We start from the raw sequence: 27,258 nt of genomic DNA, 5'->3' as shown, positions 1-27,258 counted from the left end.
TTTAACCTTTTAGTGAAACATGACAGATGCACAGAAAGCCTGCAGATTGTAAGCTCAGAGCCTGGTGAATTTTTGCAAACTAAACGTAACGGTGTCATCAGCGCCACATCAAGAAATAAGATGCCTGTGCCCAGAAGGTCCCCTGTGGCCTCTCCTAATTCCTGCTCCCCCTCCGCGGGAGCTAAGCGCTGTGTTGACGTGGAACAGAATAGAACGCAGTTTTGGCCTTTTTACAAACGGACCCATTGAATCTTTTTTCCTGAAGGTCTTCTTTTGCCTTTGTTATGTGTGTGGGTTTCTTTGTAATGTTGCGTCTAACTTACTCATTTTTCATTGCTGTATAGCATTCTGTTGTGGAAAGATATCACAGTTTATCCGTTTGTTACTGGGGTGTTGTTTGGGTTGTGTCCGGTCTGGGATTGGCGTGAACACTGCCGCTTTGAACATTCTAGGGTGTGTATTTTGGTGAACCTGAGTGTGGGGGTGTATGTTTCAGAGTAGAATTATTGGGTGATGGGTTGTATTTTAGTAAAGTGTGCCAAACAGTAAGCGTGATGGTGAGATTTTTACAGAAAAAGGAGAAATACTCCAAGGCATGCAGTGATGTGACTGCATTTTTTTTTTAAGATTCTACTTATTTCTTTGAGAGGTAGAAATACAGACAGTGAGAGGGAGAGACAAAGAGAAAGGTCTTCCATCTGGTGGTTCACTTCCCAAATGGCCACAATGGCTGGAGCTGAGCTGATCCAAAGCCAGGAGCCAGAGGCTTCCTCCAGGTTTCCCATGCTGGTGCAGGGGCCCAAGCGATTAAGCCATCCTCCCCTGCTTTCCCAGGCCACAGCAGAGAGCTGGATCGGAAGTGGAGCAGCTGGGACTAGAACCAGTGCCCATGTGGGATGCCAGCACTGCAGGCAGAGGATTAACTCACTGCGCCACAGCGCCCGTCCTGGACCTGTTGTAGACATCCTAGAGCTGGCATAATGCTGTGGCTTGACTGGAGATTGCTTTGAAACTTATTCTTTAGCAAAAAGTAGTGTTTTAAGCTTTGTCTCTGACTCCACAGTCACCTGTCATTCAAAAAAAAAAAAAAAACTGGATTAGTTTTCAGGAATTGAAGAGACTGATTAGTTGGTTGAAATACACACTTATATTTATTGATTTAAAATATGTTTGTATTTTATATTTATTCTAGAGTCAGAGGTACTGAGAGACAGACAGCAAGAGCTCCCATCCACTGGTTTTCTCCCCCAGATGCCTGCAGTGGCCAAGTTTGGGCCTGGGCTGGAGCTGAGAGCCAGGAACTCGGTCCTGGTCTCCCACGTGGGAAGTGGGAACCTAATTACTTGCACTGTCACTGCTGTGTCCCAGAGTCTGTGTTGGTGGGAAGAGAAATCAAGAGCCAGAGCCAGGATTCAAACCTGGGCACTCTGACGCGAAGCCAAATGTCCAGTCCTAGCACTGAAACTAATAGTGCATATTAGCCTTAGTCTTGCTACAGCACTTGTTTCTCTCGTTTTTTAAAGAAGAGAATCAGATTATAATAACTTCATCAGTTCAAAGATCATTCCAATGACGTCTTGACAGCCTTGGGGTGTGTGTGTGTGTGTGTGTGTGTGTATGTGTGAATTAATTATTTATTTGAAAAGCAGGGATACAGAGATCTTCTTTTTTTTCTTTTTTTTTATTTAGTGAATATAAATTTCCAAAGTACAGTTTATGGATTACATTGGCTCCCCCCCCCCATAACTTCCCTCCCACTCGCACTCCTTCCATCTCCCGCTCCCTCTCCCATTCCATTCACATCAAGATTCATTTTCAATTATCTTTATATACAGAAGATCAATTCAGTATATATTAAGTAAAGATTTCATCAGTTTGCACCCACACAGAAACACAAAGTGTAAAAATACTGTTTCAGTACTAGTTATAGCATTACTTCACATTGGACAACACACTAAGGACAGATCCCACATGAGAACTAAGTATACAGTGACTCCTGTTGTTGACTTAACAATTCGACACTCTTGTTTATGGCGTCAGTAATCTCCCTAGGCTCTAGTCATGAGTTGCCAAGGCTATGGAAGCCTTTTGGGTTCGCCGACTTCGATCTTATTCCGACAGGGTCATAGTCAAAGTGGAAGTTCTCTCCTCCCTTCAGAGAAAGGTACCTCCTTCTTTGATGGCCCCATTCTTTCCACTGGGATCTCACTCGCAGAGATCTTTCATTTAGGTGTTTTTTTTTTTTTTTTTTTCCCAGAGTGTCTTGGCTTTCCATTCCTAAAATACTCTCATGGGCTCTTCAGCCAGATCCGAATGCCTTAAGGGCTGATTCTGAGGCCCAGAGATCTTCTATATTCACCCAAATGCCTATAACAGCTAGGGCTGGGCCAATCCAAAACCAGAGACCTGGAAGTCCAGCCAGGTCTCCCATGTGGTGGCAGGGACCCAAGTACTTGAGCCATCACCTGCTGCCTCCCGGGGTGCACATCAGCAGGAAGCCGGAGTGGAGGGTGCAGCTGGGACCCCAGTATGGAAGGCAAGCGCCCCAAGCTGCTTCTTAGCCATTGTGCCAAACACAAACCCTAAGTCTGGGTCAATAGGAACAGGTGAGCTTTTAAAGAATATTTATTTGTTTATTTGAAAGGCAGAATGACGGAGAGAAAGAATGAGAGAAGAGAGATGGATCTCCCATTCAGTGGTTCACTCTCCAAATGGCCACAACAGCCAGAGCTGGTCCAGGCTGAAGTCAGGAGCCAGGAGCTCCTTCTGGGTCGAGTGCTTGAGTTACCATCATCTGCTCCCCAGGCTCTTGAGCAAGGAGCTTGATTGGAAGTGGAGTAGTCGAGACTTGAACCAGCGCTCGGGTATGGCAGGTGGACATCCCAGCGGTGGTTAATCCCCTGTGCCATAATGCCCCCCCCAACTTATTAAATATTTTGTATTTCTTGAATTCAGTAAGAGCAAATTTGAATTGAATGCTTTCTGTGGTTTAAACAGTTCTCCAAGAGCAGGTGGTTAGTACGACCCTCCATCCGTGGTGAGAGTGCCTGGGTTCAGTTCTCGGTCCCAGCTCCCGACTCCAGCTGCCTCTCAGCGTACAGCCCAGGACACAGTGGTGATGGCGCAAGTAATTGAGTGCCTGCCTCTCACATGGGAGACATTCCCAGCTCCTGGCTTTGGGCTGGCCCAGCCCCAGCTGTGGCAGGCATTGGGGGAGTGAACCAGCAGATGGGAGATCCATCTCTCTCTCTCTCTCTAATAAGTAATAATTTTAAAAATTCTCCAAAAAGTGTCAGTTCAGAATGACGGAGTTCCCCATTCTTATTTGTGAGTAGAATTATAGCATCTGTCCCATATTTGTGGGTTTCTGAAAAGACGTTATGTGGACATGATTTTTACATGGGAATCTCGATGGAGAGAGCCCTACACCCATTTCAGACAATGCAGGAGTGACTTCCAGATGGCCTCTTAAAGGTACACCCAGCTCCTCCCCATGCTGGTCTTCACTTGCAGCCCGGGAGACGCAGCAAGGATAGGAGAGAGAGGCGCCCCTGGTGCGTGTACCCTGAGGGTCTCTGTGCCAGGGGAGGAGGTGTCCCCTCCCCCCAACCCCTTCCACACTCATCTTCCTCAGGACCTTCCTGGGGAGCCCAGCCCCTCCCTGTGCTGTCTCCCCAGCACCTGCAGTGCCCTGCCCCGTCTCAGCCCATGGCGCTGAGGGAGGGGCCGTGGGGGAGACGCCCCAAGCCGCCAACTCTCATCAGCACTTCTTTCCTAATGAAAACCAATGGCAAGGTTCAAAAGACATCGCCTTAGTGCGTGTTAAAAAAAATCTCGGGCATCAATGCCACGCTACTTTTCCTCTTTTGAACGTGTAGTAAAATAACATCTCTTATTTCTCTCTTGTTTGAGAGCCTTTGTTTATGCCCTCTGTGCTCCAAAAAACCCAGAAAATATGGCCTTTCCTGCTAACTGGAGAACTGTCTCTTCCCAGACAAGGTGTGGACATAGGAGTTTTTTTTGTTTTGTTTTTCTTTTAATACATTTTGTTTGAGCGGCAGAATGACAGAGAGAGGGAGAGACAGAGAGATGATCTTCCATCCACTGGCTCACTCCCAAATGGCCTCAACGGGCCAGGGCTGGGCCAGGGTGAAGCCAGGAGCTTCATCCGGGTCTCCCATGTGGGTGGCAGGGGCCCGAGCACTTGGGCCATCTTCTGCTTTCCCAGGCCATTGGCAGGGAACTGGATCAGAAGCAGAGCAGCCGGAACTCAACAGGCACTCCCAGATGGGATTCCAGCCTGTAAGGCAGTGGCTTAGCCCACTGTGCCACAGCGCTGGCCCCCGGGCATTTCTTCTTTAGGTTCAGGTGAATATGAAAGTTAAATCATAGTGGTTGTGGCCCATAAGAAAGACTGTGGGTGAAGGGAGAATCAGGAGCCTGCACAACAGCTCAGGGCTTTCCTTGGGGACAATCGGACAGTCACCGAGGCCTGTGCCACGTGTGGGCATGGGGGTTCCCCAGAAGCATCTCCCACACACGGGCCTGGCCCCTCCAGCAGTCACAGACTGGACGCTAATGGGAACACCCACCATTCTTGAAGGCAGGGGTCCTGGGTACTCACTCTGAACCCCAGCACTGGCATCCAAGACCGCAGGGGCCCCGGCAGGTACCTGTGTGCACGGAGCACCGTGGAACCATGGGTTGGCCCTGTGAATAGCTCAGCCATCTAGTGAGAGGGCACAGGCAGCCCAGGGACTGCCTGGGGTGAGCCTGGGTATAGACCCGCCTGGCTGCACTCATAGGAGTTCCTGTGGCATCAAGCAGCAGAGCTAACTTCTCTGAACCCCCGGGCCACATCCATGGTGTCCCCTGAAGTCCTCAGCCCTCCACCTCTGCGGGTTCCCCGTCTGCAGACTCAGCCAAAGGTGGATCAGAAATCTTTGGGGAAGAAATTTGCATCTGTTTGGACTCTTTCCCTTGTCATTATTCCCTAAACAGTACAGTACAACAACTACAAAGGTCTCCAAAAATTCATGGAAAGTGAGGATTATGAAAAAACTGTGTATGGATTCCAACATTTTTTGCACCAAAAAAAGTGCATGTTTTAATTCCATTTTTTCTTTTTTAAAAAAAGATTTATTTATTTCGAAGGCAGAGTTAGAGAGAGGCAGAGGCAGAGAGAGAGAGAGAGAGAGAGAGAGAGGTCTTCCATCCACTGGTTCACTCCCCAAATGGCTACAATGGCCATAGCTGAGCTGATCTGAAACCAGAAGCCAGGAGCTTCTTCCAGGTCTCCCACATGGGTGCAGGCGCCCAAGCACTTGGGCCATCTTCTATTGTTTTCCCAGACCATAGCACAGAGCTGGATCGGAAGTGGAGTAGCGGGGACTCGAACCGGAGCCCATATGGGATGCTGGCACTGCAGGCAGCGGCTTTACCCACTATGCCATAGCGCCAACCTCTTTAATTCCATTTTCTATGACCTCTACTTGCAGAGCATCTGCCTGGTGTTAGACATAAGTTGTCTGGAGCAGATAACAGGTGTTCGGAGGACGTGCGAGTTATATGTGAATATGTTGCCATATTTTGTAAGGACTTTGGCATCCGGGTCAGCAGTGGGTCCCAGGTCCAGGATCTATATGTAAAGTGTTTCCTACTGTGCACAGCACGTAGTGGGACTTCTGTCAATTCACATGAGCTTACGAGATGGTAGAGGGTTTTTACCTGGGTGAAAATGATTTCATTGCCTTTCCCCCCCGAGATTCAAGAACGGGTGTCCATGGAGAAGAACGTAACTGACTCTGTAAGGAGACGTGTAAGGGGTGCAATGGCAGGCGGCGGAGCCTCCCAGCTCTGGGGCACCGGTAGCTGATTGCTGGCCGCCCTCTGAGCTTCTCACTGTGAAAATACACACAAAGTCGCTTCTCTTCTGCTAGTCATTTTTTGTCTTTCTTGTTTAAAAACTGAAGACTTTTTTCTCATCATCTCCAACTGAATATTACGCCCTCACCCTCTGATACCTCCAGGGGTGGAGGTGTTCCCACCCGTGGTTGGCTGCACGGCCGTGTCAGCCCACAGAGCTGCACGCGCATGGGTTACTTGGCTGTGGTCCCGGTTCGTTCATGTTCTGTAGCGTTCATGCCCATGGGTGAGTGTCACAGTCTGTAGTCTCGGTGTCCGTGAGGGTGAAATACGTCACCCCGGCTCCCCGCCTCATGCGGCATCATGGAGGAAGCTGTAGGCCACGTGGTGTAGACCTGCCTTTGAACTTGCATCCCGTCCTTCCCCGTGGAAGGGCATTCCGTTTGTTTTACCTCCAGCGCCTCTGCGACCGTCTCTGTACCTCCCTCTCTATGTCGCGTGGCTCTCGTTTCTACCACTGGGCTCCTAGGAGTAGAGATGCCAAGTCAGAACCCTTTTAAACGTTTCAGGAGAGGACTGCTCAGCTGCTTCCCCAGGATGAGCGTGACGCCGTTTCCATCAGCGACGTGCGAGGCTGCGTCCTGCGCGTCAGGTGGCACCCTGGGGTTTTTGCCATCGGTTGTTTCTCTTGCATTTCCCTGGCCACTGGCTCGGACTGGCCCTCCTCCTCTGCCCATCTTCCAGTCCTTCTATGAGAGCTTGCCGCTGCATGTGTGCTGGGCAGCTTGTTGTTTACCTATTGACTTTATTCCCATAGTATCTTTAAAAAAAGACTTATTGAGGCACAGTAAGAGGGAGAGGTGGAGAGACAGATCTCTGCACTTGGGGCCATCCTCTACTGCCTTCCCAGGCTCATTAGCAGGGAGCAACCAGGACTCCGACTGGTGCTCCAATAGGAGTATCTATGGGATTCCAGTGTTGCAAGCCATGACAACCCACTGCACCACAGTGCCGGCCCCCGTACTATCTTCTACTTTATCAAATAGTAGATTTTTTTAAAATGATATCAGAGAAATGTCTTTTCTTTTATGGCTTCCAGATTTCCAGGCTGAGTTAAAATGCCTCCTCTTTGCCTTGGTTCTGTATGTAGGTTCTCGGGTCATCTTCCACTGTATCTATGGTTTAAGGATTTACAGTACATTCCAGATGGCTCACAGATTTTGGTCAAAGTAGGGGTTAATTTAATTTTCTTCCAGACAAAAGACCAGTTGCACCAACATCGTCTGTTGCATAAGCCATTCCCGCCCCATGAACTGAAATATCACGTTCGTTCGCTGCGTTTAGTTGACGTCTGCTGCCAAGCTTACTATTCTGCTCCACCCATCTTTGTCGTGGGCGGGTACCATGCAGTCTCCATCTTTGTCGTGGGCGGGTACCATGCAGTCTCCATCTTTGTCGTGGGCGGGTACTATGCAGTCTCCTGTTGCATGAAAGTGATTCCATATAGTATATTTTAATATTTACGAAGGTCATAAAATTCACCCATTTGAAGTATCCAGTTCACTGAAGATCAGATACCGGCTTGTGTGACCCTCATAAACTGATTTTAGAAAATCCCCACCAATCCCCAGAGAAACCTTGCGTCCATTCAGTCGCTCCCCAGCATCCCCCCACCCCCACCCCCCGGCAGACCCTGATCAAAACAAAGTGGGGAAAATATTCCCTATACAGCTTTGCCTTTTCTGGACTGTCTTGAGTGTTTTATTCTTCACGCCTAAGTGTTGTCTGTTTTTTTTCACTGTTGTGAACATAAATCTTTGTGGTTTCTAGTTCTTCTTGGCCGTTTGCTAGTATAAAAATACTGATTTTTATTATATTTTATAATCCATCATTACCTTCCAACTTTCATAGGTTTTCTAGGTACACTCTTCTAACATACTTTCTCTCTTTTTCCATGTTCATTCTGAGGATTTAATTTCCTTATTGCATTTTCTAGTAACTCACAAATGTTGTTCAATAAGAGGGGTAAGGAGGGCCTCTCTGCTCTATTTTTTGGTTAGAATGCTGACTTTAGTATATCACCTTTAAAAAAAAAACTTAACAGAACTTCTCAGAGTCCTTAACATTCTCCTCTTCAAGATTTATTTACTTATTTATTTGAAAGAGAGAGAAAGAGAGAGAGAGGGAGATCTTCCATCTGCTGGGTCATTGTCTGAATAGCCCCAGCAGCTGAGGTTGGGCCAGGCTGAAGCCAGGAGCCAGGAACTCCATCCAGGTCTCCCACGTGGTGGCAGGGACTCAAGTCCTTGGACCGTTATCTGCTGCTTTCCAGGTGCATTAGCAGGAAGCTGGACTGTACGCAGGGCAGCCAGAGTTCCAGTGGTGCTGCTGTATGGGATGTGTGAATTCCAAGCAGTGTCCCAGCTTCCTGTACCATAGTACCCATCCCAGGGTTCTACCCTGTATGATGCTATTTCCTGGATTGTGTTTTTGATAACCTGTCTTTATTACACCTGAGTCATTTTGTTTGTTCCATTATTCGAATTTTTATCGGGATTTGCACTTCATCATGTCTTTTCAGCATTTATGTATTTGAATTGTTTTGCTTTTCAGTGTTGATTTGTTGGTGTAAAGAATCATGTTGCCAAGGCCAGCCTCATGGTGTAGTGGGTTAAGCTGCTGCCTACAAGGCGGGCATCCCATATGTGTACTAGTTCAAGACCTGGCTGCTCCACTTCCTGGAAAAGCAGCAGAAGATGGCCAAAATGCTTGGGCCCCTGCACCCACATGGGAGATCCAGAAGAAGCTCTGGGCTCCTGGCTTCAGCTTGGCACAGCCCAGCTGTTGCAGCCATTTGGGAGTGAACCAGCAGATGGAAGACCTCTTCCTCTCTCTGTAGCTCTGCCTTTCAAATAAATAAATCTTAAATAATAAAAAGGAAGCATGTTTCTAGAAGGTGGGTGAAGATGCCTGCGCCCCACGTTGTAGTATCTGTGTTCAGTGCCTGCGTCCGGCTCCTGACCCCAGCTTCCTGCTAATGTGCCTGGGAGGTAGCGGTAATGGCTCAAGTAATTGGGTTCCTGCCACCCACATGGGAGACCTGAATGAGTTCCTGGCTCCCAGCTTTGGTCTCCAGTCTAGCTCTGGCCATTGCAGACATTTGGAGAGTAAACTAGCAGAGGGGAGCTCTTTCTCTCTGTTTCTCTGTCTGTCAATTTAATTAATTTATTTATTAAAAAGAATTATGAGGGTTGGTGCTGTGTCTTAGTGGTTAAAGCCACCGCTTGTGGTGCCAACATCCCATATGGGCGCTGGTTCGAGTTCTGGCTGCTCCACTTCCAGTCCAGCTCTCTGCTGTGGCCTGAGAAAGCAGTGGAAGATGGCCCAGGTCCTTGGGCCCCTGCATCGCGTGAGAGACCAGGAAGAAGCTCCTGGCTTAGGATCAGCCCAGCTCCAGCCATTGCAGCCATCTGGGGAGTGAACCAGTGGATGGAAGACCTCTCTCTCTCTCTCTCTCCCTGTCTCTGTCTCTCTGCAACTCTGCCTTTCAAATAGATAAACAAATCTTTAAAAAAATTAAAAATTTATGTTACTAAACTCTAAATATCGTCTTTGTCTTATGGAATAAACCCCAACAGGTCACTTCTGATGCACTGCTACGTTCTGTTTGCTAGTGCTGCACTTTATGTCTTTTGTTTTCTATGGCCATGAGATTTGTCGAAGGGTTTACTAGTTTGGTCATTGCTAGGCTTTTTTTTTTAATTTTAATTTTATTTTTTTATAAAGAACTCCACTATTGTTTTTGCATATGTGAATTTTTGGAGAATGGGAGTCACTTTTTTTAAATATTTATTTATTTGAAAGTCAGAATTACACAGAGAGGAGAGGCAGAGAGAGAGAGAGAGAGAGAGGTCTTCCATCCGCTGGTTCACTCCCCAGGTGGCTGCAATGGCTGGAGCTGGGCTGATCCGGAGTCAGGAGCTTCTTCCGGGTCTCCCACGCAGGTGCAGGGGCCCAAGCACTTGGGCCATCTTCTGCTGCTTTCGCAGGCCATAGCAGAGAGCTGGATAGGAAGTGGAGCAGCCAGGACTCGAACTGGCAACCATATGGGATGCCGGCAGTGCAGGCTTAACCACCTGTGCCACAGCACCGGCCCCCATTGTTAGGGTTTGATGTTAAGGCTCTGCTGGCTTTATAAAGTGAGGCTCTTCCCCTCCCCCCACAACAAGCTAGAGAGGGAGTTCTCTCTCCAGACACGGGAGGCATTTCTGTCATCATTGGCTAGGGCTGCACCAGACAGTGCCTTAATCACTGAGTAATTAAATGCAAATGAGTTACCATGAATGCAATTTAAAATTGAGTTCCTCAGTCATACTAACCGCATTTCAAGTGCTCAGAAGCCACACGTCACTAGTGGCAGCCACCCAGGACCACGTCGAAGCTCCTGGAGCAGAAATCAGAAGCCACAGTTGTTGGAGGTTGTGTGCAGCCCAGCGAGCTGAGAAAAGATGAAGTGACACAGCCTGACTGTGGTCCACAAAGCCTTTCACACAGGGGCTGTGGCTCCTGGTCTGGGGGGAGCGCTGTCCCCTGATCTGAGTCATTGGTGGGCGCCCGCCTCCCCTTTTTCACAAGATGACACTGCTGTGGTTCCAGTGTTGGTCTGGCTGTTCCCCAGAGGCTGGGTCCCCAGGGTTTTATGTTCTTGTCCGTAGATTAAGGACAGGAACTTAATCCGGTTGTTTCTGAAGGCGGGGTCCCCGCATCCGTGGGATCAGGTTGCTGGGGTGAAGCCCCGCGCCAGGCTGCTGGTGGCTGTGGAGGAGAGACCACACTTGCCTCTTTCCTCTTTGCTTCCTGCCCCACCACGTGATCCTCTGCTAGTTGTAGCATCCCCCACCCTCATGACACGCCAGACCGGCAGGGCCACCTGACCTTGCACTGTGAACCTCCAAAGCTGTGAGTGGACAGAAACCTGGTTAGGAATTTAGCTACAGTTATGCAAGGCTCGGACACTTTTGTGGGTGTGATTGTTGGTGTCATGTCTTTTCTGGAAGTAGATTTACCTTGTTTTACTTAAAATTTTTAAAGACCGCTTGTCCGAACACCGTAACTGGCGGTATTTGCTGTGAATACAGAATGAACTGGAAGAACACACACAGTGATCAAGTTGTTAAATCCCAGTCATGAATTAGACCTCGCCCTAGCCTTGCTGCAAGGGGATCAGGAAGTGCGAGGCGCCCGGAGATGCTGAGCAGCTGAGAGGGAATCAGAGCAGAGAAGGAGAACTGGGAAGGGGACCGCCCCCTCACTCCCGAGTCAGCGCCAGGTAAGCTGGGCCAGGGTGCCCCCGAGATCGCTGGACACATGTTCCTCCACCTGGAGCTGCGGGCTGAGGGGAGGAGATTAGGGAGCAGGAATTTGGGTTAGGCGATGGCAGAGGCTGGAGGGGTTCACTGAGAGCCGGCTATTACCTCTACTCACCCTTACCTGTTACGGAAGTAGGAGACGCGATTTGTGTTCTCTTTGCTGGACAGGGTGGAGCACCGGATGTAAATTCATAATCGGGCTCCTCAAAACGGCACCACGTAGTCCAAGCTCAGTGGCACTTCCTCAGCCTTTATTGATCTTTGCTCTGTACTGAAAATGGACATTGGGAAAAGTTCTCTGCCTTCTGCACACTGCAGTCCAATAAATGCCCATTTCCCTTCAAGAGTAACCCGCGCGTTCCTTCTAGAATCCCCGTGCACACACGGAGCAGACTCGCTTTCTCTGAACTGCTCTGGCTGGAACCCCCTTTGTCACTTCCTGGGGGGCGGGCAGAGCCCCTCGTTATCTGATGACAACAAGAGGCTGTGCCCTGTGCATGAGCAGCCAGGAAGCGTCAGCAGTTCCGTTAAATATTTCTGTCCTGTTTGAGGCAGCTTTGTAGAGGTGTCATTTACACACACTAAGCACAACCATTTCAAATTAGGATCCGTTTATGCACTGCAGCCATCGCTGCTGTCATCACGATACAGCGCGTTTATTAACCCAGAGGTTCCCGTGGCCCCCCTCCAGCCGGTCCCCCATGCTCGCCTCTCCCCTCCTCCTGCCCCAGGCAGACAGGGATCTGCTGCCTACAGATCCCTGCTTGTCACCTCGGGTGATTCCGCCCCTGCGAGCACCTAAGGCAAAGTCCAAAGTCAGTTTTGGTTGTCACAGTTGGCGAGGCGCCACCTGCCAGGCGCGCTGCTCTACCTTCTCCCGTGCACAGAACAGACCTACGCAACAAAGAACCAACCGGCCTGAAAATGGAAGAGCCCTGCGGAAGGCAGAGGCCAGGGTACCCAGATGATGGCCTGTAGGCCAGATCCACCAAGTTGCCTATTTTCGTGCAATCCATAAGCTTTAGATGTTTTTTTCCCCACATATCTAAGTAGTTGGAAAAAATCAAACGATGAACAAATTCCATGGTAAATGTTCTGTTCAGGCTCCCCGCCTGCACTGGAGGGCGTGCGGGAGGGTTTTCTTCTCTGACAGCTGATTTACTTGCTAATTTCTTCCTGAGCCGCCTCCCAGGCACACCCACAGAGAATGTCTTCTTCCAGCTCTGGGCATCCCTTAGCACACTGGAGCTGACACAAAAAATGAGCCAACGCACCGTTCTGATAGGCAGAGGAAAAAGTCCATGGCGGGGCTGGCTCTGTGGTGTAGCGGGTAAAGCCCCTGCCTGTAATGCTGGCATCCCATGTGGGCGCCGGCTCGTGTTCCAGCTGCTCCACTTCCAATCTAGATCCCTGCTGATGGCCTGGAAAAAGCAGCAGAAGATGGCCCAAGTGTTTGGGCCCCTGCCACCCACGTGGGAGACCTGGAAGAAGCTTCTGGCTTCTGGCTCCTGGCTCCTGGCTCCTGGCTTTGGCCTGGCCCAACCTGGCTGTTGCAACATTTGGGGAGTGAACCAGAGGATGGAAGATCTCCGTCTGTCTGTCCCTCTCTCTCTGTAACTCTGCCTTTCAGAATAAATAAATAAATCTTTTTGAAGTCCATGGAAATGTAAAACAAATAGGTAAGTTTATTTAAAAATGATTTGAAATCCATGCATAGATTTTTTGCATAATATGCATTTTCATGCATTTTTTGTAGTACCCCCCTTCTGATAGTATTCATGCTGGTTTTAACGTGCATTTTGCATATTAGGAAGTAACTGCATGGATTTCACTTTTTTTTTTTTTTTGCAACAAGACTTCCCATTTTTCCAGGGACTTTTTGAAGTGTCCTTTTTTCAAATTTTATTTATTTATTTGAAAGAGTCATGGGGTGGAGAGAGAGAGAGGTCTTCCATTCACTGGTTCACTCCGCAGATGGCCGCAACAGCCAGGGCTGGGCCGGGCTGAGGCCAGCAGTCAGGAACTCCACCAGGTCCTGTATGTGGATGGCAGGAACCAAGCACTTGGGCCATCCCCTGCCTCCCAGGTGCAGTAGCAGGACGCTAGATTGGAAACAGAGGTAGGACTTGATCCCAGGCACTCCAGGGTGGGACGCAGGCCTCCAAAGCTACAGTTTGACCTGCTGTGCCACCACGCCTACCCACCTCTGTCTGTCCCTACACCAGTACCACACTGTGTTCGGATTTTGATCAAAGGTGTGTTGAGTTTAGAGGAAACTGGAGAGTATTGACACCTTAACGACACTGAGGTTTCTAGTCTAGGAGCACAGCACAGTTCACGTACTCGGCGCTTGGCTGATTTCCCGCAACGGCGTTGTGCCGTTCTCATTGTACTTCGTATTTTGTTCAATTCACCCTGGGTTTTGCTGCTATCTAAATGAGATAAGTATGTTTGGTTATCGACAGCCGCCTCATTCTGCGTGTTCTCAGAAAGCAGTGGACCACTTGATTCCCTGCAAGGCACATCAGGAAGGCCAGGACTGGGAGGGACGTGGGGGAGACAACTCGTCACAGGGGCTGGAGCGCCGCCCTTTCACTGGACACAACGCCTGTGACCACAGATAACAGCTAGAAGGCAACCTGTGCAGACAGCTGGTGTGGGAGCAGGTGGGCAGGCCACGGCGACAGGAGTGCAGGTGCAGGAGGTGAGGGGAGACAAGCAGCGGGTGTTGGGAGAGTGCCGACTGCCGGGGGGCCTTGGACACAGGTGGCCAGGCCTTGACTCCCTGGAGGAGGTGATGGGGAAGTAGAAACTGGTGAACCAGCACCCCAGGAGGGAGCTAGCAGGCCCTCTCCGGACACAGGGGCGTGCCCAGGGGAGGGCCTGAGCCTGGCAACGCAAGAGCTGGAGCTCACCGTCAGGGCTCCTCCAGCACCGCGGGCCCCGGCCACGTCTCAGCTGCTGGACCCCGAGCTCGCCTGTGCAGAGTGGTCCTCGGGCTGGCCTGGAGGTGGGAAGGAGGCTGCCAGGGCCTGAGAACCCAGGGGCTCCGGCCAGCCCCTCTGGGAAGCAGAGGGAGATAAGTCGAACGTGTTGCTGAAACTCATTGGGTGTCTGTCATCACTTCCCACTCCAGCTGTCTTCTAGCAGGAGCAGGAAAGCGAGAAAAGAGCAAAGGCTGGCGTTCGGGATGAATTAGAAGTGCTGACGAGCAGACCAACGCCGCTCCCACTTCTTGCTGTCGGGAGATGCAGACTTACTCATCTCTTTCCCTGGGAGGAGCCCAGCAGGTGCTCCGCAGCCCAGCGGCAGTCTGGAAGGGAAGGCTCATTACCTCTTCTTGTTTTAGTGAAAGTATCAGCGCCTTTGCAGATTCAACCACTAGGAAATGCCTTTTGAACCCCGAACTCCCAATTACTGCTTGTCTCCACCCACGCGTCCAAGAAAGGAGGCAGCCAGATAGGCGGGGATGCTGCCTTGTCCCAGGGCCGCCCTGAAGGGAGTGGAGGGAGGGGCCGCTTGCACGGGTCCCCATCATTTGCTCTCTTCATTGAAGACGATGCCCTTGCTGCCGGCTCGGCTCTGAGGCTGTGAGGAGGGAGGGCAGTGTTCTGGCTGAGACAGGAACACGGGCAGCGCAGCCAGGTGCAGACAGAGTGATGAGCTTAGTTTTAGATGTGGGGAATTTGAAGGACCAACAAGGGAGCTAAATAGAGATCCCGTTAGATGTACGGATGATTGGTTTTGTGGTCAGTGTTCTAGAGCTCTTCGCTGGCCGGAGCGTTTGCCTGCCGCAGCACAGACGTCCTCAGCACGTCCTCAGGTGCTGCTGCCTCCCTGGCCGGGGCTCTGGCTGTTTCCACAGCTACTTGGTTGTGTAAGAATATCTTTAACCAATGCTATGACGCAGTAGGTTAAGCTGTTCTTATGATGCTGGGATCTCATATCGGAGCGCTGGTTCAAGTCCTAGCTCCTCCACCCCGATCCAGCTCCCTGCTAATGCACCTGGGAAAGCAGCAGATGGCCCAAGTGCTTGCGACCCTGCCACCCACACAGGAGACCTGGATGGCGTTCCTTGCTCCTGGCTTCAACCTTGCTTAGACCTGGCTATTGTGGTCATTTGGGGGAGTGAACCAGTAGATGCTTCGAAGATCTCTCTGTCTCTATCTCTCTCTCTCTCCATCTCTCCCTCTCTATTGTCCTGCCTTCCAAATAAGTATATCTTTAAACAAAATCGGGAGTCCAGGAGACTGAGCCTCACGGCACTTCCCTTTCCATGAGACAACGACAGTTAATCGCTGGGTGAATAACCTTCCCAGCATCTGGTGCAAAACGTTCATTTATATATAAGTGAGATTTCAGGTTCCCAGAGATGCAGGCAGACCCACACACGAGGGGTTCTGGTGCACAACTTGCTTTCTTCACCTGGTACTGAGTCGGGGCTGACGTCCCAGGTCAACACCAGCCGATGTGCCCAGCCTGAGCCGTGAGACTGTGCCACTGTTTACCCAACAGCCCTCCTACTGACAGACCTCAGGGTTCCCAAAATATTTGCGATGATGAGCAACGTGCCACAGACGCCCTCCGCAGTGCATCTTTGCAGAGCGGTGCAGCTCTCCCCTCAGGGGACTCCCTTAGGCGTGAGATGCACATGTAGGTGTCAGATTTCCTTCTGGCGAAGCGGCACCAACTTGACCTCCTCCTGCGAGTGTGTGCAGAGTGCGCGCTTTTCCCACGCGTTCTGGGCTTGTTTTACCTGTGCTTTAGCAAGTGCAGCCTCCTCAGTTGCCCCCCACTTCTTTCTTGCCTGATTTGTCTTTTTTGTAAGACTTATAAGCACTCATATATAGTATGGATATTAGTCTTTGGCTGTTTGTTGCAAACCTGTCAGAACCAATTTTTTTGTCTCCGTTAAAGTGACTCGTGGTACGTGTGTGCTACCGTATCGCAGGCTTTCATTGTTAACGAAGTCGGATGTGAGCCACTCTGATTTTTTGTGGCTTTGGATTTTGCTAAGCAAAGCCAAACCCAACCAAAGTTGGTGGACACATCCTCCTCTGTTTTGTGCTGACGGTGTGGGGGCCAGAAGGTCCATCACAGGCGTCCGCGTAGTGCTGATGTCCTAGTGCAGGTGGGCCGAAGGACTGGCCCGAGGCCCTGGGTTTGGAGGAGGACAGACGAGAAGCAGATGGAGTGGGTGGCACTGGCAGTGTCTGAGCGCAGTGTTTGCTTTGAGGTTTCCCCAGACAGTTGACACACGAGAAAATGAAAACATCAGTCCATTAGCGCAGCCCGGACTTTTGGTTCGTGCGCTGTCTTGGCTTTGGCCCCACCCCTGGCCCTCCGCCCGTCCACGAGGCTGGGTGACCTTGCCGGGTCATAAGCTCCATGCTGGCTTCTGGCAAGGGGAGTCAGCACGCAGCCCCCAAGGCCCGTGCGGAGCGGTGTCCCCGAAATGCCACGTGCAGAGCCCCACAGCCCTGACCACGACGATCCGGTCAGTTCTCTGGTCTCCTCCACCCCTGTACCCTGGGCTGGGCAAAGCTCCTGGCTGATCTGAAAGATTCCTGGAGAGCGAAGCTGAAACCACTTTCACTGCTCTGTCCCTGCACACTGCTCCCTGCTGTGCCGCGCTCCCCTGTGCTGCCACCTGGAGCCTCCTCTGCCCCCAGGGGCCTCCGGCATTTGCTCCTTCTCTGCTCTGCTCCTGCGCCCTCTGTTCCACGGGCATTGCCTAATTCACCACTGTCTCCTCGGGCCTGGCTTACTGCAGCCCTGCCTTCCTACCCCCATCAGCCTGGGCCAGGTTCTCATCCAGAGCCTCCGCCCCGGCTCTGCACCCCTGCGTTCAGCCCCTGCCTCTCCAAGCCGCTTCCTCCTCCGCGTGTCATCTCAGCCCCGAGGCAGCGAGTCTGCTTCGTGCCCAGCCCAGCGCTGCTTGCAGCCGCCTCTTGTCCCATCCCAGAGAATGCCTGCCTTGTTCCTGAGCTCCAGACCCTGCACCAGCCACCCGCAGGCAGCACAGAACTGTCCTCGGAGAAGCCGAGGCTCCCTCTGCTAATAACCGACTCCCGGGGCTGCTGTGGGATGTGGGCAGAGGCCCGTGCCTGCACCCTGGTGCTCACGGCTGCCGGCCACAACTTGACATCAGCCGGCTGGGACGGGTCCCCTGTATGCCAGGTCCCCAGCAGGGTGAGAGCAGGCCTGGGCTTTGCACTCCAGGAGCTCCAGTCTAACAGATGGAAGGTCCAGCCCAACATAAGAACGTTCAGTTTCTTCAGGCGCTGCTGTAAGATCGACGTGAACTTGGATTTGAACCGGACACAGAGAACTGCAGAGCGTGATGTGGTGCTGATGGGGTCAGTGCCCGCTGAGGGCTGAGCAAACGGCACCCCCACGCCGTCCTCTTCCCAGTCCTCGGCGTCCTTTGCCTCCTGCCCATTCCCATTTGTCTTACTCCAGTCCCTGTGCCACCAGGCTGCAGTCCCCCCTGCCCCGGAGGAGGGAAACTGGTCATCCTCACCGCAGTCCTTTCTTCTTCTTAAAAAAGGCTATTTACTTATTTGAAAGGCAAAACGACAGAGGTGGGAGGAGGGGAAGGGAGATGGATCTTCATCCACTGGGTCACTCCTCCAACGGCCACAGCAGCCGAGGCTGTTGGGCCAGGCTTCAGCCAGGAGTCTGGAACCCCAGCCTGATCTCCCACACAGGAGGCAGAGTCCCTGGTCCTCAAACCCGCACTCTCATATGGGTGCCAGCAAGCAGCGGCTGCACCTGCTGTGCAACAGCCCTACCCTGGCCCCAAGCCTGTCTCGAAGCCTCCTGGGTGCCCCCGTGGGCTGTCTCCCCTGCAGGCACTGTGCTCACCGCGTGCCTCACCCACGTGAGTTTGCCTCCCCCAGGGAGAGAACCCAGCTCACAGGGCTCGCCCACCTGGGTGCCCGTCCCACCCAGCCTAGGTTCCATTACTCATGAGTTTCCTGTTGGGAGCACAGCTGACGCTTCCGTCTCCAGCCAGGCGTTCGGGATCAGGGTAAGAGTGTGAGGTCTGTCTCTGTCTGGCACGTGCCCAGGCACCTGGCAGACGTGGGGCAGGAAAGAGGGATGTCCTCGAAGGGGCAGACGCGTTAGCAGCCTCGAGTCAGGCAGGTGGAAGCTGCTGTGTTTGGGAGAGAGCACTGGATGCTTGGGTGCTTGGTGCTTGGTGAAACCATTGCTTGGGTTGCCCACATCCCCGAGGGAAGTGCCCGGTTCAAGTCTTGGCTACTATACTTCCAGTCCAGCTTCCTGCTCGTGTGCACCCTGGGCGGCAGCAGGTGCAGGCTCAGGTGCTTCTGGGTCCCTGCCTCCCGCCGGGGGGACCCAGGATGACGCCCTGATGCCTGACTTTGGCCTGGCTCATCTGCCTGTGGGGGGCATTTGGGGAGTGAACCAGCAGAGGGGAGCGGCTCTGGGTGTTTCTGTCTCTCGGCCGCCTCGTAAATAAAATTTGGAACAACACTTTTGGTACCTGTTTGAAGGACCCTCAAATCTCAGAGAGAGAGGGGGGTGCTGTGTGTCCTGCTGAAACTGTTTAACTTGAAGAGGACGCTGGTTTGTCCTCAAGCCCAGCCCTCTGGGAAATCTCTAGAAGGCCGTGTGATGAGGGCCAGGCTTCCTGCAAAGAACTCAACCGGTTTCAAACAGTTTCAACCTACAGTATTTGTAGGGTGGGGACTATCACTCTGTTCCTAAATCTGTATATATGAAATACATGAAACTTGTATAGCTTAGGTAATATTTTTTTTAAAAAAGTATAGTATTTGGGGCCAGCGCTATGGCGTAGCGGGTAATGGCATCGGTTCGAGTCCTGATCTAGCTACCTGCTATGGCCTGGGAAAGCAGTGGAAGATGGCCCAGGTCCTTGGGCCCCTGCATCCACACAGGAGACCTGTAAGAAGCTCCTGGCTCCTGGCTCCTGGCTTTGGATCAGCCCAGCTCCGGCCATTGTGGCCTTTTGGGGAGTAAATCAGCAGATGGAGGACCTTTCTCTCTCTCTCACTCTCTGCCTCTATCTCTGTAACTCTGCCATTCAAGTAAATAAATAAATCTTTTTAAAAAGTTAAGTGTTCATTTTTCATTTTAAAAGCAATGCAAGATTATACAGAACATTTGGAAAATTATAGGGGAAAAAAATCACCCATGTTCCCTCTGGCCTGTTCTTGGGTGTGCGCTCGGGCTGTAGCTACGCGTGACATCTGCTTGTATGCTGCGTGCCGTCACTCTCAGGTATTTTGTCTTAGAATGCTTGGTGAGTTACATGCAGAAGACTGCAGAAAGCATGTGTGCAGTTCCGGGAATTCAAAGCAGGTGCCTGCGTAGCTCCCAGGCAGTTGAGAATCATTTGCAGATCTTAAGGAATGGCCCCAAGCACAGGCCCTCCCCAGGCCCCCTCCCACCTCCTGTCTCTTCGCGTCATTATCGGTTTCTCCTTTTTTTTTCCTCGGGGGTTTTACTACTATCTGCCTGGAAGCTGCCTCAGCCTGTGAATGCTTTCAAACCTCATTTACTGTTTTGCTACTGTGCTTCTGCTTCTGTCTCCCCGTTATTGTTTGCAAGGTATTGTATATTCTGTAGCTGGTTCCTTCTCTTTCCCAGTTTAAAAGAGAAAAAAATGGCAGTTTTATATTCTCTATTTCTGTTCCAAATCTAAAGGTCATCAGGCAGCACGGGCTTGTGCTACTTTTTTTTTTGGGGGGGGGGGTTGGATTTACTTTGTTTATTTGAAAGACAGAGTTACACAGAGAAGTAGAGACACAGGGAGGTCTTCCATCAGCTGGTTCACTCCCCAAATGGCCACGATGGCTGGGGCTGGGCCAGTCCAAAGCCCAGAAGCTTCCTCTGGTCTCCCACGTGGGTGCAGAGGCCCAAGGACTTGGGCCATCCTCCGCTGCTTTCCCAGGCCATAGCAGAGAGCTGGATCAGAAGTGGAGCAGCCAGGACTTGAACCGGCACCCATATGGGATGCTGGCACTGCAGGTTGGGGGCATAACCCGCTGTGCCACAGCGCCAGCCCCTTGCGCTGTTTCTACAGACAGGAAAGGGCGCTCTTTCCTCCTACTCATCACCTCCTCGATCCCCATCCAGAGTCCTCTGCCCCCTTTGCTGGCAGTGGCACACTGGCCCCCTTTCCCTGGGGCTGGCATCCTAGGACGCGGCCACCCTGGGCCACTGGAGGCCTTGAGCTGCAGCTGCTGCCCTGCCCAGGGAGCTGGTGGAATTCCTTCTGGAGCCTGGGACAGCTGGCGAGGACACGGGTAACACAGCCAGGCTGAGGACTGTGCCAGGGGCCGTGCGAGGCCAATGTGGCTCCACTGGGCAAGAGGAACCCCTGGGGTTCTCCGGCCCAAGCCTTGGTCAGGAGCCAGGAATGCTGGTCTCCCCTGTGCCCGCCTCTGCCTTCCTTCCCGAGGCTGCGCTCATAGAAGTAGGAATTTCTCACGCGTTTGTTGGCTGCTACTCGATCAGCTCAAGTGAAACCACGCACCCCCAGGGGTGAGCCCTTGACAAGGAGCCAGGTCTCTGTCCAAATGCTCACAACCGACGCTGTGCACCCTACGGGCTGTGATGCACACATGTGCATCCGCACCCAGGCAGCCCGACCTATCCCAGCCACACACGCGTGCAGCTCCCGTTCCCACCACCCTCTCCCAGCTCGTCCTGCGGGATCCCACTTTTGCCCTCTGCATGCTGAGGGTGCTTGCCCCGTAAGTGCAGCCGCGCTGGGCCCGGCCGGCTCAGATGCCCTCAGGGCTTAAAGCCTCTTACTTGCTCCTACCCTGTTAAGGATGCCCCCTCCTTGGGTTTATCCACGCCTTTCCAGAAGCTGTTTCTTTCACTCATCTCCTGCGTGGCTTGGGCCCAAGAGGCTGGCAGTTATGTATTTCTGTAATTTTAACCTTTTTTTTTAACATTCCGCGGGGGCTTTGTGCATTGTGATTAGCATATGCTAATTGTACCTAGGAGTATTTGCGGGGTGCGGCCTGAGATTTGAAGACGTTTATGCAGGATGTGGTGATCAGCATTGCCGTCATTCTCGTCATTTGTTCATTCCGGAGCCTGGGCTCCCGTTCTGCATAAAGTACTAAGGCTGCAAGCTGCAGCCGCCCACTGAGGCCCCGCCCCTTGATCCTCACTGACAGCAGCTCCGTAGGCCTAAGCTTATTTTTAAAACTTTCTCAGCAAAAAAACGAGCCCTGGTGCACCGCGTTCCCACCCAGTCCATCGACAGACGGGGACCAGGTCCCTACCCCTTCCCTCACCTCTTCCTGCCCCCAGTGCTGGTCTCACCTGGAGTCCTGCCCGGTCCCCGTCTGCCTGCCCCAGTGCAGGTGTTTCACGCTCTGGTGCAGACACTTCCCAGTCACAGGCACACGGGCCAGCTGGGCCCCCGGCGTGACACCTGCTGCCCGCGGGCTTGATCCTGCCCTGGTTGATGGAGACGGGGTGGGACTCTCCAAGGCCTCCTTGCTGGCTGTCATGGTGCAGAAAATGCCTATGGCTCTGGACAAAGACCCAAGGCGTCTCCTGTGACTGTAACGTTGGCCGCAGCCTGGGCCTATACCCTCTGAAGTGTTGCTTCTCTTCCTGCCCTGGGATCCAGGTCTCCCACTAGATCTTGGGGACCTGCCCTTTGACCCTCCCCGGTTCCACCCCAGGGCCGGATTCCACTTCCAGAGGCCCTCAGTGTATTCCGCATGTAACTCCCAAGTGAGCGAAGTCAGGCCCGGCACGGAGGCCAGTGCCCCGGATGGTGACAGGGCCTGTGTTGAGGAGGAGTGTGGAGTGCAGGCTCCTGGATGAGGTGACTGGGGGTGGTGGGCTTGGTTTTAGACAGGTTGAGCCCCGAACAGAACAGCCCAGTGATGGGGTCCAGTGGGAGTCTGCATAATATTCAAACACACCCTCTCCGCTTAGCATAGAATGGGCTTGCAGATTCTGTGTGCTTTGAACAGCAGAGAGCTGGGGTCATGGAGCTCTCTGTCTCAGGGCAGGCGTCCTTATGGGACATCAGGAGAGGTAGTCACGGGGTGGACGCAGCTGGGGCCTCTTATCTTTCTGGTCATCGGATTGTTTTAGTTATTGGATCATAGAAATGCACCCCGGAAGTGGTTACGTCTGCGAGGGGGCAGGTGCACTGGGAGGAACAGAGCAGGAGGCCTTGAGCGGCTCCCACGGCGTGGCGTTCACGCAGGGTTTGCATCATTCTGCACACCTTACATGCATGTCACAAGTGTTATTTTAAATCGACGCGGCTGTTGATCAAAGCAACCATAAATTATATTGTGCCTTAACATGAGTCACGCATGAGGAATCCATTCTTTAGGAAAAAATTTGCTTTTTCAAAAAGTGAATTCATTAATTTAAACCCTGCTCATCTCCCACTCACCTCAAACTTCCCCCCTGGCTTTTGTGTTCTGTGGAACCTTTGATTTGTTGTGTTTCAGCTCAAAGTGGCTCCTGAGTGCCCCGTAGGTGCTGTAAGGGCCAGCACCCCCCTGCCGGCCCCTTTGAGGGACTGCTCTGCGGAGGAAGCGGCTGAATGCCACCCCGCTGCTCCTCTTTCCCTTACGCTGATCAGAAGGAAAACAGCTGCAGGTCTTGTCTTCCTTGCCCAACACCTGCCATCTATTCTTTTGTGCCTTTCACAAAAGTTCTCTGCTTGGAGCCAGGCCGGCCAGCCTGGCCAGCGGCTGTCCTCCGCCCCCAGCAGGCTTCTCCTTGCCCTCAAGTTGCCAGCCCCCTATGGCTGTTAGGGTTTGCTTAAATGCCACAGACCCTTCATGTCGCAGGACCCTAGGGAGGCCCTCCTCGCGATATCACAGTGACAGGCTGTGTGGTGCGAGATCATGCGTTTTTCTATAGATTCCATCAAAAGAGAAAATGTGAATCTCCAACCCACGCCTGTTAATTGAGGACTGACATGTCTGAAGCCAAGAGCTAGCACGCTCACGCTGCATCGAAGGTCTTTATGCAGGCAGCGTCCCCTCCCCGTCACTCTGGGCCCCGCGTGCCCGTGCAGGCTGGGCGTCCCCGGCGTCCTCCAGCTGAGCTGCTGGCGGGGGCAGCTGTGCGGGACAGACCGCACGGTTCCCCGTCTCGCACCTCCCTGCAGGCTCGGAGAACGGGGAAGGTGATGACAGGAGCAGCCAATTCCAAGGCACGGCGCTGGGGTTGGCATTTCCTTGGCAGAGCGAACCCTGCGCCTTCTAGGCGGGCAGGGGGTGTTCGTCTCAGGAACAAGCCGCCGCAGCTGCCGTGACCTTGACTGCCCGCTCAGGAAGATGCTGCCCGTGGGGCTGAGCATCGGAACTGCTCTCGACAGCAGTGAAAACAAAAGTGTGTTGGGGGAGGAGGGGGGAGCGTTCTGTTTTCTAGCTACATAGTTGTTGGACAGCAATAATTGTTACTATTTTAAACATGAAGAGGCTTCCTGGTGACAGCACACACCCCTCTGGTGACAGTATTGTCCCCCGCCCAGAAGTGCCTGTCCCCAGCCTGCACTCACTTTCGCTCTGACCCAGGAAACCAGTTCGGGGACATAACGGGTCCACACCAGAGAACAGATATGGGGGCTACACACTGGTATAGTTGCAGAAACCTTGGCAGATGGAGGAGAGCCACCATCTCGCTGTGGAAAGCATCCCTGCTTCCCCGGATGTGCTGCAGAACGCAGGATCCCTGCGGTTGCGGAGTAATACCTGCGGCTGGCTCCCTGGAGTTCAACGTCACTGTTGAGAAAGTCCGGGGATCAGAGGGAAAGCTGGGGTGGGATGATGGGTCTCTGCAGCCCCAGAATTCCAGACTTGTGGTTTATTCTTTCCCGTGGCACCCCGTAATCTGGCAGTCTCCCCAGTTCTGCCTGAGAGGCAGACGTGGTCTGAATTCTTTCATGTGCATAGATGAAATAGCTGGGCGATCAGTTTTTGGCGAAGCATGTGGGCATGTGTGACATAGCCAGAAGTCTTTAAAGGAGGTGGCGTTTCAGGCCCAGTTGCTGCTTTACAATTGCAATGTTCGTTTCTGACAATGTCATGTCTGGGTCCATTCTGGCTGCTGTAACAGGAATACCACAGGCTGGGTGGCTTACACCATACAATGGATCCTTCACAGTGCTGAAGGCTGGAGGTGCTAGCTGGTTTAATTCCTGGGGAGGGCCCTCTCCCTGGCTTGCAGGTGAATACCTTCTTGTATCCTGCCATGATGCCATGATGGGGAGGAGAGAGAGAGGGAGAGAGAGAGAGAGATCTGTCTTGTTTCTTCTTATAAGGGCACAAGTTCCACTGCTGAGGGCTCCTCCCTCATGACCTGAGCACCTCCAGGGCCCGTCGCCTTGGGAACTGGTGTGAGGGACACAGACACTCAGTCCACAGCATGTAGGAGACCAGTGGGCAGGTAATGACTGTGTCCACACCAGTGTTGTGTTTTGGAAAGAAGCTGGATCATTTGGGACATCGTACATTGGTGCAGCTGACTGTGACCTTCTGTGCAGCTCCTGTTCCTGACCACAGCCTCCCACCTCTGGACAGGCTGCCTCGGCCAGAGCAGACAGAGCCGTGGCCAGGGGCGCAGCCACGCTCCAGAGCCTGGGCTGGGCTGTAACAGTTGCTCCCCAGTGGGTGCCCCTCTCGAGTGAGTGCCCGGGGAGCCGCTCTGCTTACCAGCCCCGTTCACCCAGGCTGCAGAGGGAGATGCCGGCAAGGGCTTTCCTTTGTTTAGTTTAGCAAAGACTGGGGGTGGGGGGGGAGCTGCAGGTAGGAGGTGCTAATGAGGGAAGTGAGAAGCATAATGAGTGTCAACAACCAACAGCAAGGCGGATTCCGAGCTGCACAGAACCCCAGCCTGTCAAGTTCATGTTTCGTCTTTAGGCAGGAAGTGTCCCCTCTGCACCTTGTCCCTTGGTAGAGCAGCTACTTGTGGTCTGTGGTCTCCACAGCCGTCTCCAGGGCGCGCCCCTGGAAAGGGTGAAGCCACGGCATACTGTTGTGCACACAAGTGTCCATTTCACTCCAAAAGCACACGGATAGAAGCGTGTTAAGAAGCTGCGCTCTGATGTTCTCCAAGCGCATCAGCCCAGGTCCAGAGTGTTGGGCAGCCTGGGTAACCCCGAGGGACGGGCCAGCCAACAGCCTCCTCCGGACCACTGTGAGGACAGGAGCCCGCAGAATGCCAGAGGGCCGAGGTGGCTCCCAGAGGGGGTCAAGCCAGCCCCAGGGCCTGCCGGGATGCACTGTGAAGACGTCAAAGCTGGGGTCGGCCTCCCACCATGTCGGCAGGTTGGCTGAGGCTGAGAGCATAAGCGCTTCTACCCGTCTGCCCGGCTGCCGGAGCAAAACATGCAGACCGACTTTCTCACTCGTCCGGGGGCTGGAAGCCCAAGATCAGGTCCCCCATTGTCAGTGTCTGGGGAGGGTTCTCCTGTGGCTGCCCGCTCGCCTGTCCTCGCGTGACCTGTCTCCTGCACATGTGTATGAAGGGAGAGAGAGAGAGAGAGAAAGGGAGGGAGGGAGGGAGAGAGAGAGGACCTCCTCTAGGACCACACGCATCCTGTCAGACCTTGTGACCTCATTTAACCTCAAGAACCCAGCCTCCCAGTCTCTTCAAACACAGCCACCCCGGCACCCTAGGGGTTAGGGCCTCAGCGCATGGACTTAGGGGAGAGGGCGCCCTGGGTCCATCCAGCTCCACAGGTGAATTGGCTTTCAGTCTGGCCGCGTGACCTGAGGAAGGCCCTGTCACTTTTCTCAGCCTTGGCTCCCTCTCGGGGCAGCGATGGTCACTGCCTCGGGACCTTGTAAGGATGAAGTGAGATCAGGTGTTGACGGGGTTAGCAAGGGCCCGGGATGCGGTGAGGGCTCAGCCGTTGCTCGCTGACATTAATCGGGTCCTCTGAGTTCTGAGAACAAGCTCCTTCTACAGTGCTCCGAGGAGTGCGGTCCAGCCTAGGACTCCGGGGCTAGCCCAGGCCTCTGGGTAAGGGTCCCAGACAGGGGTCCCAGAGCTCCTCCTTGGCATTCTTCAGGGGTTCCCAACAAGGAAGTGGACAAGGCAGGTCAGGGGGTGGTGGAGGCCCAGGAGAAGGGAAGGAAGTGTGGGAGCTGGGGGGAGCTCCAAGTGCCCCCAACCCCCACACCGGGAAGGGTGGCAGAGAAGGGAGCAGCCAGTGGGACCTGAATTAAAGCTGCCTTGTAGCTTAAAAAAATAGCTGTTTTAATATAAGCTTTCAGATTATAGAAGTTTATTGTATGAAATCGGAAAAATACAAGAAACTATAAAGAACGCAAAAGTCACTTGTAACTCTTCAAGCCCGAGTTAGCTCCATAACCTTTCCGAGCGGTCAGACAGCCCACCCTTCCCCCGGACTGTGCTGTGTGAACCGAGTGGGCTGCAGGCATTCTCAGCGCTTCCCTTTCCTCCTCCTAAGTGGGGCTGATGCTGCCCCGGCCCCCGTGGCAGAGTTGCCACGTGGATTAAGGTGGGTAGAGTGACAGGCACGGAATGGCAGCTTACTGAGCGGTGTTCTTGCTTCTGTGGAAGGCAGCACGCTTGGCTCTCCATGTCAACATCAGAGCTCAGCCGCAAATCCGCAGTCAGGCGTTATCACATCATCACATCATCCCCCAGGGCCTCCGGCTCCAGGCCTGTGCTGTGCACGTGGCAGCAAACCTGGGCTGTCATCCACAGCGGTGACACAAAGGCAGGCAGCCGTGTTGCCCTGGGAGGAGCCCTAGACATCCTCTTACCTTAAAGGCAGGATGAGCTATCCGCACAACTCCAACCCCCACCACCATTTCCCTCTTCTAATGCAGACTGAGACCTCGGATCTTGGAGACCTTGCTGGCTTTCTATTGAGAGACTAGAGAGAGAGCAAGAGAGACTGCACACACACACACACCCTTTCCTTTCTTTGGCCAGAGTGTCACCACCCGAGAACCAAAGCCATTTCTGACCATTGCATATGAAACGAAAGCTCTGGTTGTCAGAC

General features: G+C 52.9%; 1 protein-coding gene across 4 annotated transcripts in view; it reads left to right on the top strand.

Moving 5' to 3' along the window:
* DPYSL5 (dihydropyrimidinase like 5) overlaps nt 1–27,258 on the top strand; it is an 81,369-nt gene that overhangs the window by 7,096 nt on the left and 47,015 nt on the right. The window contains exon 1 of one of the 4 annotated variants that reach the window (XM_089326693.1): nt 10,917–11,194. The exons of the other annotated variants lie outside the window; for them this stretch is intronic. The gene's annotated coding sequence lies outside the window, so the exon portion shown is untranslated. Of the gene's footprint in view, nt 1–10,916; nt 11,195–27,258 lie in introns of those variants that run through there. 4 annotated transcript variants of the gene reach the window in all.

The sequence above is a fragment of the Oryctolagus cuniculus genome, chromosome 2 (assembly GCF_051225735.1).
Source record: "Oryctolagus cuniculus isolate XC-2025 breed Fujian yellow rabbit chromosome 2, ASM5122573v1, whole genome shotgun sequence".
Classification (NCBI taxonomy): Eukaryota; Metazoa; Chordata; class Mammalia; order Lagomorpha; family Leporidae; genus Oryctolagus; species Oryctolagus cuniculus.
The sequence above is the reverse complement of the archived record's forward strand: the minus strand, read 5'-3'. Positions and strand labels throughout refer to the sequence as shown.